Source organism: Punica granatum, chromosome 1 (assembly GCF_007655135.1).
Source record: "Punica granatum isolate Tunisia-2019 chromosome 1, ASM765513v2, whole genome shotgun sequence".
Taxonomy (NCBI): Eukaryota; Viridiplantae; Streptophyta; class Magnoliopsida; order Myrtales; family Lythraceae; genus Punica; species Punica granatum.
Genome location: NC_045127.1, coordinates 15,310,022 through 15,318,143, shown reverse-complemented (window position 1 = coordinate 15,318,143; position 8,122 = coordinate 15,310,022).

The window sequence follows — 8,122 nt, the reverse complement described above, 5'->3', positions numbered from 1 at the left end:
GCCTAGAACCTTATTCCAGCCCACCTCTTTGTTTGCCTAGGTTAGATACATTGTTTGCTAATCAACCCCGGTTAATAACTGATTAACTCACGTAGATTCGGCCTAAATATACAACTTGTCTGTATTTACCTGCATTTATCAGTTCTTGTCTGTTTTTTCATCAATTTTAGCAGTTTTCTTCTGTTTTCCATTTGCTTTTGTTGACTTGTTGCGGTTCGGGCCCGAGCCCATAGGTTACGTATCGCACAGGGCCCAACGCCCCAAATCACTGAACACGAGGTCCAATGCCTCCTAACTCACTGAGCGCGTGCAAGCCGAGTGCGGAATGGGATCTAGTCTCGAGTCACCACACTCTGAGTATGGCCTATGTGGAAGGCAACTTGAATTGGATGTGTGAAACGCGTTTAGATATCACCCGGGAGCTCGATCGGTCCAACGGTTACAGTGGGAACCAATCGGTTCTCTTGCAGACCGTTGGTTCGATCGGACCCGACCCCCGGCTCCTTAAGCCCGCATTGCCTTAATTTATTTATCGGTCATTCAAAACACACGGTGAGCCGGAGTGGAATATTGGCCCAATGCAAACCGATCGGGATCCATTTACTTATCCAGTTGTACTTTGTAATTATTCGAGAGAATATTGCGAGGACTTTGTTTGTACAATCACTCATTCATTTGTAAGGATCCCCGATCAGCGAGCGAGAGGTCCGAGTGTCGAACCGATCAAGTTGGTCTATTGTTACCAAGAGATGAGTAAGCTCGAATACTCGTGGTCTCGGTTCGCATAGGGAATCGACCATCATGGTTTGATGAACTGTAACGCTAAGATAGTGAACCGATTCCTCAACGCACAAGCCTACTCATCTTTCGGATTCTTGGCCCAACTTGATTAATTCATCGTCTTTATGGTGCCAAAACAGGCGAGTCAAGTGCAACCCTAAATCACGCGGTAAATAAACAAAACGGCAAGCCTAACAAACTAGAGTACCGAAAGGGCGTACGGGATATAGGCCCGCACGTAATAGAACCCCCGAATTTGGAATTTCCGGTTCCGTATGACCATTGCCTTAGCATTTAGGTGTACCCCGTACCCCTAGACCCGGGCGACTCAACGACCCTCGACCTACAGGTCGTAAACAGTAAGTGGCGACTCCTTCTCACGCGTGTCCGTCGCGCGTCCCCGGAAAGGTGGATACTTCCAAGCCGCGTTGCATAGGCTTCGCGCATGCGTGCCCCGATGAGATGAAATACGGGTGCGCACAGCTTGGCAACTCCACTGGGGACATACTTAGTGGGTTCGGGCTCAATTCCGTTTGCTTGCTTGCATGTTTATTTATCGCTTTCTGCACATTTATTTTAAGCACATTTATTTCGCACACATTTACTTTACACATTTGCATCGCATCATTCTAGCGGGTTTTTAGGTACCTTGTCCGAAATCCCACGGGCACCAAAAATAGGAAGCTAGGTTAGTCAGAGGTTCCGAGTAAGGGAACGGATCGAGTCGGCTATGCCACCGAACTGGCCCCCAAAGATCCTCGCTCGATTTCAAGGAATTCACACCCTTGTATCGAGAGCCCCCATCCCTAGTTAGCGGTTCTCCCAATAGCACCGAAAGCCATGCATACACAGGGACCGTCATGCCGGACTTTTTGTTGCCTCCATACCATCAACCGACCCCAAATTCAAGTCATTGATGTATACTGTAAAGAATACGGTTATAGTTTATCTTTCCGCACTGCATGCATTATTTCCAAAACGACTTAGGACATTACATTGGTTTGATTCTTAAGATGTTGAGACGACATCTCCTCCATGTGCGCACCCGAATTTTATCTCGTCGGGGCACGCATGCGCGAAGCCTATGCAACGCGGCTTGGAAGTATCCACCTTTCCGGGGACGCGCGACGGACACGCGTGAGAAGGAGTCGCCACTTACTGTTTACGACCTGTAGGTCGAGGGCCGTTGAGTCGCCCGGGTCTAGGGGTACGGGGTACACCTAAATGCTAAGGCAATGGTCATATGGAACCGGAAATTCCAAATTCGGGGGTTCTATTACGTGCGGGCCTATATCCCGAACGCCCTTTCGGTACTCTAGTTTGCTAGGCTTGCCGTTTTGTTTATTTACCAAGTGATTTAGGATTGCGCTTGACTCGCCCGTTTTGACACCGTAAAGTCAATGAATTGATCAAGTTGGGCCAAGAACCCAAAAGATGAGTAGGCTCGTGCATCGAGGAACCGGTTCACTATCCTAACGTTTACAGTTCGTCAAACCACGGCGGTCGACTCCCTGCGTGAACCGAAACCGCGAGTATTCGGGCTTACTCGTCTCTAGGCATTAATAGACCATCTTGACCGGTTCAACACTCGGACCTCTCGCTTGCCGATCGGGGATCCTTACAAATGAATGAATAGATGTACAAATAAGATTCTCACCATGTACACTCGAATAATTACGGAATACAACTGAATAAAGCAAATTGATCCCGATCGGTTTGTATTGGGCCAATATTCCGCTTCGGCTCACCGTGTGTTTTGAATGACCGATAAATAAATTAAGGCAACGCGTGCTCAAAGAGCCGGGGGTCGGGTCCAATCGAACCGACGATTTGCAGGAGAACCGCTTAGTTCCCACTGTAACCGTTGGACAGATCGAGCTCCCGGGTGATATCTAAACGCGTTTCACACATCCAATCCAAATTGCCTTCCACATAGGCCATATTTGGAGTGTGATGGTGACTCAAGGCTAGATCCCATTCCGCACTCGGGTTGCACGCGCTCAGTGAGTTAGGAGGCGTTGGACCTCGTGTTCGGTGATTTGGGGCGTTGGGCCCCGTGCAACATGTAACCTATGGGCTCGGACCCGAACCGCAACAAATTAGCAAAAGCAAATGGAAAACAGAAGAAAATTGATAAAACTTATGAAAAACAGATAATAACTAACAAATATAGATAAATACAGACGAGTTGTATATTAGGTCGAATGTACGTGATTTAATCAGTTATTAACCGGGGTTGATTAGCAAACAATGTATCTAACCTAGGCAAACAAAGGAGTGGGCTGGGATATGGTTCTAGGCCAATTACATGTGTGAATTTGTTTTAGAACTCTATTCAGTGAGGTGTCACTGCGGTTTCACCGAATTAGCCAAACTTGTATTTTTTGACTCTAGATTGGAACCTAGCATTCCACCTATCCATTATCTAATGTTTGATCAAGTCAAGTGCATGATTAATCCAGTTCTTCGTGTTTTGTAACAGAAATAAAATGTTCACCACCGAATCTACGATAGAGAGATAGAAACACCGAAAGTGAACGGAATGGGCCGTGCGAATGAAACTCGCACTCGAACGGGTTGCCCTTTCCCGTCCATTGATCGAGGTGTTTCCGACTCCCTAACGCCTAGGATATCGATGAATCACGGAATGACGATTATGCCCTTGATCGGTAAAAAGTGTGTAGTTCACATATAAATTATAGATCGCGTGACACGAAGAGGTCTAAAAAGGACTCGCGCGTTTCGACTCGAGCCGCCTCAAATTGGGCCCGAACTCGAGTCATAGTACGCGAGTACTCGCTAGACACCGATTCTATTCGTGTTACACGTCTCGGTACTTTGAAATTATGAGCTTCTAAAGAAAAGGGCATTTCCGCCGTTTCGCGAACCATCGATGCGCTTATGAATTAGCAATTAATTTATCCAATTATTTAGTCCAAATGATTTAATTAACCGAATGATACGTCCCGTTTTTCCCATTTGTGAAATTATTCGGTGGTAGTGATCTTATATTATAAGTATTATGGATTTAACGAATAATGGTCCGTAATTAATTTATCTATCAAGTGGCTACCTAGTGACTAACGATAATAAAAAAAAAAACATACTAACATAACTACACTCAATTCCAAGGAACGATTCTTGCATGCATAATGCGTCAAATATGATAGCAACACGGGTTCCGATCAAATCGATGTCGTCATGATCGTAAATGCGCAAATGGACACACAAGCACGCACAAGCAAAGCATTTATAGGAATAAACAAAACGACATCGACTCATGTGATAACGAAACAGAGAAACACGGGAACCAACCCATTTCGAGGCGAAAGAGGATTTCTCATACTTGTGTAGTCCAAAGAAGCTTTCGGCCACATTCCATCAAGAATGGCTGAGAGCTTCCGTGGCTCACACGGGTCGAACCCGATTTGGATCATTTCCCTTCATATTAACATGTTACACATGATTGACGATATTGGAGACACGAGAATCAACTAGTTTCGGGAGAGGAGAGACCGTCCTAGCCTCGGGTAAGCCAAGGGAGCTCACGGGTCCCTCCCTTGGCACTAGGCCGTGAGTTCCCGTGGCTCAACCGTGGCCAAGGGGGTCTCTCCTATCTCGATCCGAGCCGTTTCCCATCATGATACATGAGTTTATGCGTCATACAGATACAATATGGAAAGTGAACGTGCATGAAATTGCATGGAGATGCATGGACTCGCATAAAGACCCTAGCTCACGTACAACATATGTATTAACGCCTTATCACCCCACAACAAGCGAAGATCGGAGACCTAGACCCCTTTAAGTCGTAGAGAGATGTTACCTAGCCTCGATGTACAAGGGAAAGAGTCGGGGAAGTGGCAAGAGGGTCGAGTGACCCAGCTGGATGTGATGGGCAGCTGACACCCGAGAGCAGCGGCAGCATCAGCTTGGAGAAAATGAGGTCGGCACGACGACTCCGACCGCGGCACGGTGCAAGATCGGGCTCCTTGGACTCCTAAGGGATGGACCTAGACGTTCGTGGATAGTCCCGAACGTGCCAAGGCCTAGACAATCCCGAAACGGTGAGAGAAAGCTCAGTAAAATATAACGGAACCCGGTAAGGGGAAAGGAGTGAAACGGAGGTTGTGCACGGTTGTATAGCTCTTGGACTGTGACCACCTCTGCACGGAGAAGAGTGAGGGTCTTGAGGGACCCTTCGAACGTGATGGCACGACTCGCCGAAGTCGTGGGAAGAAATGGCACGTTGTAGAAGTCCGGATGCACCCGATGACGGTCTCGGGACCCGATAGTTTTAGCGGCTGGAACGTGGTGTTGGGGACTTCCAATGGAAAATCTGAGCTCGGGAATGCACTTAGAGGGTGGGAAATATGTAGGATATGAAGTTTGGTTATGTTTGGCTTAAGTCGGGTCGGGCGGTGTTCGAAATACCGGGTGGTTTTCAGTCGGTTTTGGCCGGTTTCGGCCTTGGGGATGGGTCGGACGAAATGAGAAAGGGGGCTGGGGTTTGAGAGGGTTTTAGAGAGAAGTTGGCTTGAGAGAGAATGAGAATGAAGAAGTGATTAAGCTTAATGGTGCAAGGGCTTATAAAGGGGAGCTTAATGGCTTGATTAAGTGAGGCAAAGGGTGATTAAGGCATGCTTAGGGAGCTGCCGAATTTTCAAAAAAGGATTAGGGAGGGGAAATGGTCACTTAGAGTGTGGGGGAAGCAAGAGGAGAAGTGATGGGAAGTGATGGGAGGTGATGGATGTGAGTGTGTGTAAGAAGATATTCCAAATTGTGTGGTGGAGGGAAGCTCTTGGGGGTTAGAGCCGCCGGCCATGGGATCTAGCCGTGGCTAGGTGCGGCTGAGCCGGGGCTTGGGGTTGAGCCATGGCTTGGAGGCTCGGCTTGGCTGAGCTGTGGGTCCCATTCGACTAGGAGAAAAGCCGGGAGAAGCTTGAGGCTCGATTGGTTACGCGTGTGCCTTCTGTGGTTTGTTTGAGCCTTGAATTATTGATGCACACACGATTACGATTCAAATGAGCCCAATATTGGCACGCCTCCCATGCGGGATTATTCGGGTATCCTAGAGCTCCAAAGCCGGTTTTGCCTCGTTCAGGCATTCTAAGTGGAGTTGACCGTCCCCGTTCTCCAATTACTTTTCTGTGCACTGTATTGTTCGTCTCGGTGTGCTTTTTTTGTCCCGTGTGGAACCGTTGACCCCGTCATCCTCGTTTGAAGACCAATAGCCGGAGCTGACCTAGGGATCCGTGACCGGTGTTTTCTCAGGGCTTTCTGAATGTCTTGAGGTGTTTGGAGACCGTTCTGGCTTCAGTTTGTCAGGAACGTTACTCGAAGGCTTGTCGAGAGACGTTCGCGTCCACTGAAATGTCACTCGGGAGACCTAACTGACTTGCTTGGCCCGAGGCGAAATGATTTCCCTAGTCCTAGGAGTTGTAGGGAGTGAGTGGGATGGAGCTCGAACGTCGGCCTTCCACCAAATGAGTTTGGGGCGTTAGATTCCGTTCAAAAGGGGCCCTCTTTCCAAGTCGGGTCTACTCGGGAGACCAAGTCGAATTCCGAAAGGCAATCTAAAACTTGTTCCATGGCCTTGGTGGTCTTGGGGCACGTGTAGGCCTATTTCCGGCCATCGTTTGCTCGTTCGTGGATCGGGCGTCCCGGGAGTCTTGTCAAGAAAGGTGTCTGTGAGAGTTCGGGGGTGCCCCGGCTTAAGCAGGATGCTTTTGAAATGCGCCCGGATGTGCCATTGGTCACTTCGGCACCAAGAGGGATTTTTAGAGTCCCATATTGGACACCTTCCGACGCTTCGGTGATCCGGTGATGAATAGTGTCACAGTGCTAGCTCCTGTTGCTTCGGGGCTCGTCGTCTGTTTACTCTTCCGATTGCCCTCCTGTGCTTTCCTAGTGGACCCTGCTTCTCTCCTATAATTCACGATTTCATGCCAGCACGTTCGCCTCCAGTTTCTCGATCGTGAATAGCGACCTGAGCTTTGATCGGAAGTCTTCTGTTGGAGAGTTCGGCTGTTTGAAGGTCCTCATAGCATCCATTCTGTTTTCACCACCAGAAGGTTTTCAATGAAGATCATCAGAAAGACAACAACATGAGAAACAACAATCGAACTATATCATCAAAGAACTAGACAAATATGAGAAAGCATGACCAAAACATTGTTCACAACTACGAAACGAAAAAGAAAAATACATGCCCCAAAAATAAACCATGATTGATATATTTAGAAAAAGAGAGGGAAAGGAAATCGGAGGAAAAATTGTTGAATATGATAATGTATAACCGATGAAAACATATCTATGCAGAAGAGCAGCAAGGCTTCTTTGTGGCAGCTTCCGATTCGCCGACGACGATTGTTTTCCCTTCTTTGATATTAACAGGGTCGGGCTCGTTAGAAGAGAGGGGCTTCTTGCTAATTATGCGATATATCTCTGATAGTATCGTCTGGAAGGCCTTCTCCATGTTGATCGCCTCAAGAGCAGAGGTCTCGATGAAGGACATGCTTTCTTTCTCAGCGTAGCTCTGAGCATCTTCGGTGGCAACTGCACGGAGGTGCTTCAAGTCAGTTTTGTTGCCGAAAACAACCCAAAACTGCCCAAACGACCAACAATTTGGGGCAATTTGGGGGCGGGAAGCCTTTCACTTTGGGGGATGACCAACAGTGCAATTAACGGCGTCCAGGGGCACGTTCCGTCAGGGACCTCTCATTTTTTCGAACGGAAGGACCAATTCGTCCTAACATTTACAACGTCCGGATCAATTAGTACACAGAATATATTTCCGGGACAAACTTGCCGGGAGTTGTATATTTCAAGGACCAAATTGTCAATTTTGTCTAATAAATAGTGAATTCTTTTGGCTTCATATTTTTCAAGATAATAGCGAACATTATTTTTGACCGACGGTATCACGCGGGTTAGTACTTTGTATATGATATATTGATATCGATCCATGCGATATGTTTAGCAATTTGTGTGTCCCAGACTCTCAAATGTTCTCCAAGTTTTTGTACCCAATGAAAAGTCAGTTAAATTTTACGACCAGGGGAATAAGCATCAATTGTTTCCCCTGATAATTTACTGAGATTTACTGAGAAGAAACGAATTGTACTTCTGACAAGTTCAATCATCCGCTCCAGTCCAGGTTGTGAAAACTGTTGAACTTGAAGTCTTTTCAAGGGAAAACACCTCTCGTGTGGCTTCATCTGAACATTGTCATGTCGAAGAGCTAATCTCATGCAGAAATTTTTGTGCTATGCATCTCGGTAAATTGATCATTGATTGTGAGAAATATGAAATGAAAATAACTCCCTTTCAGTTGTCAAAA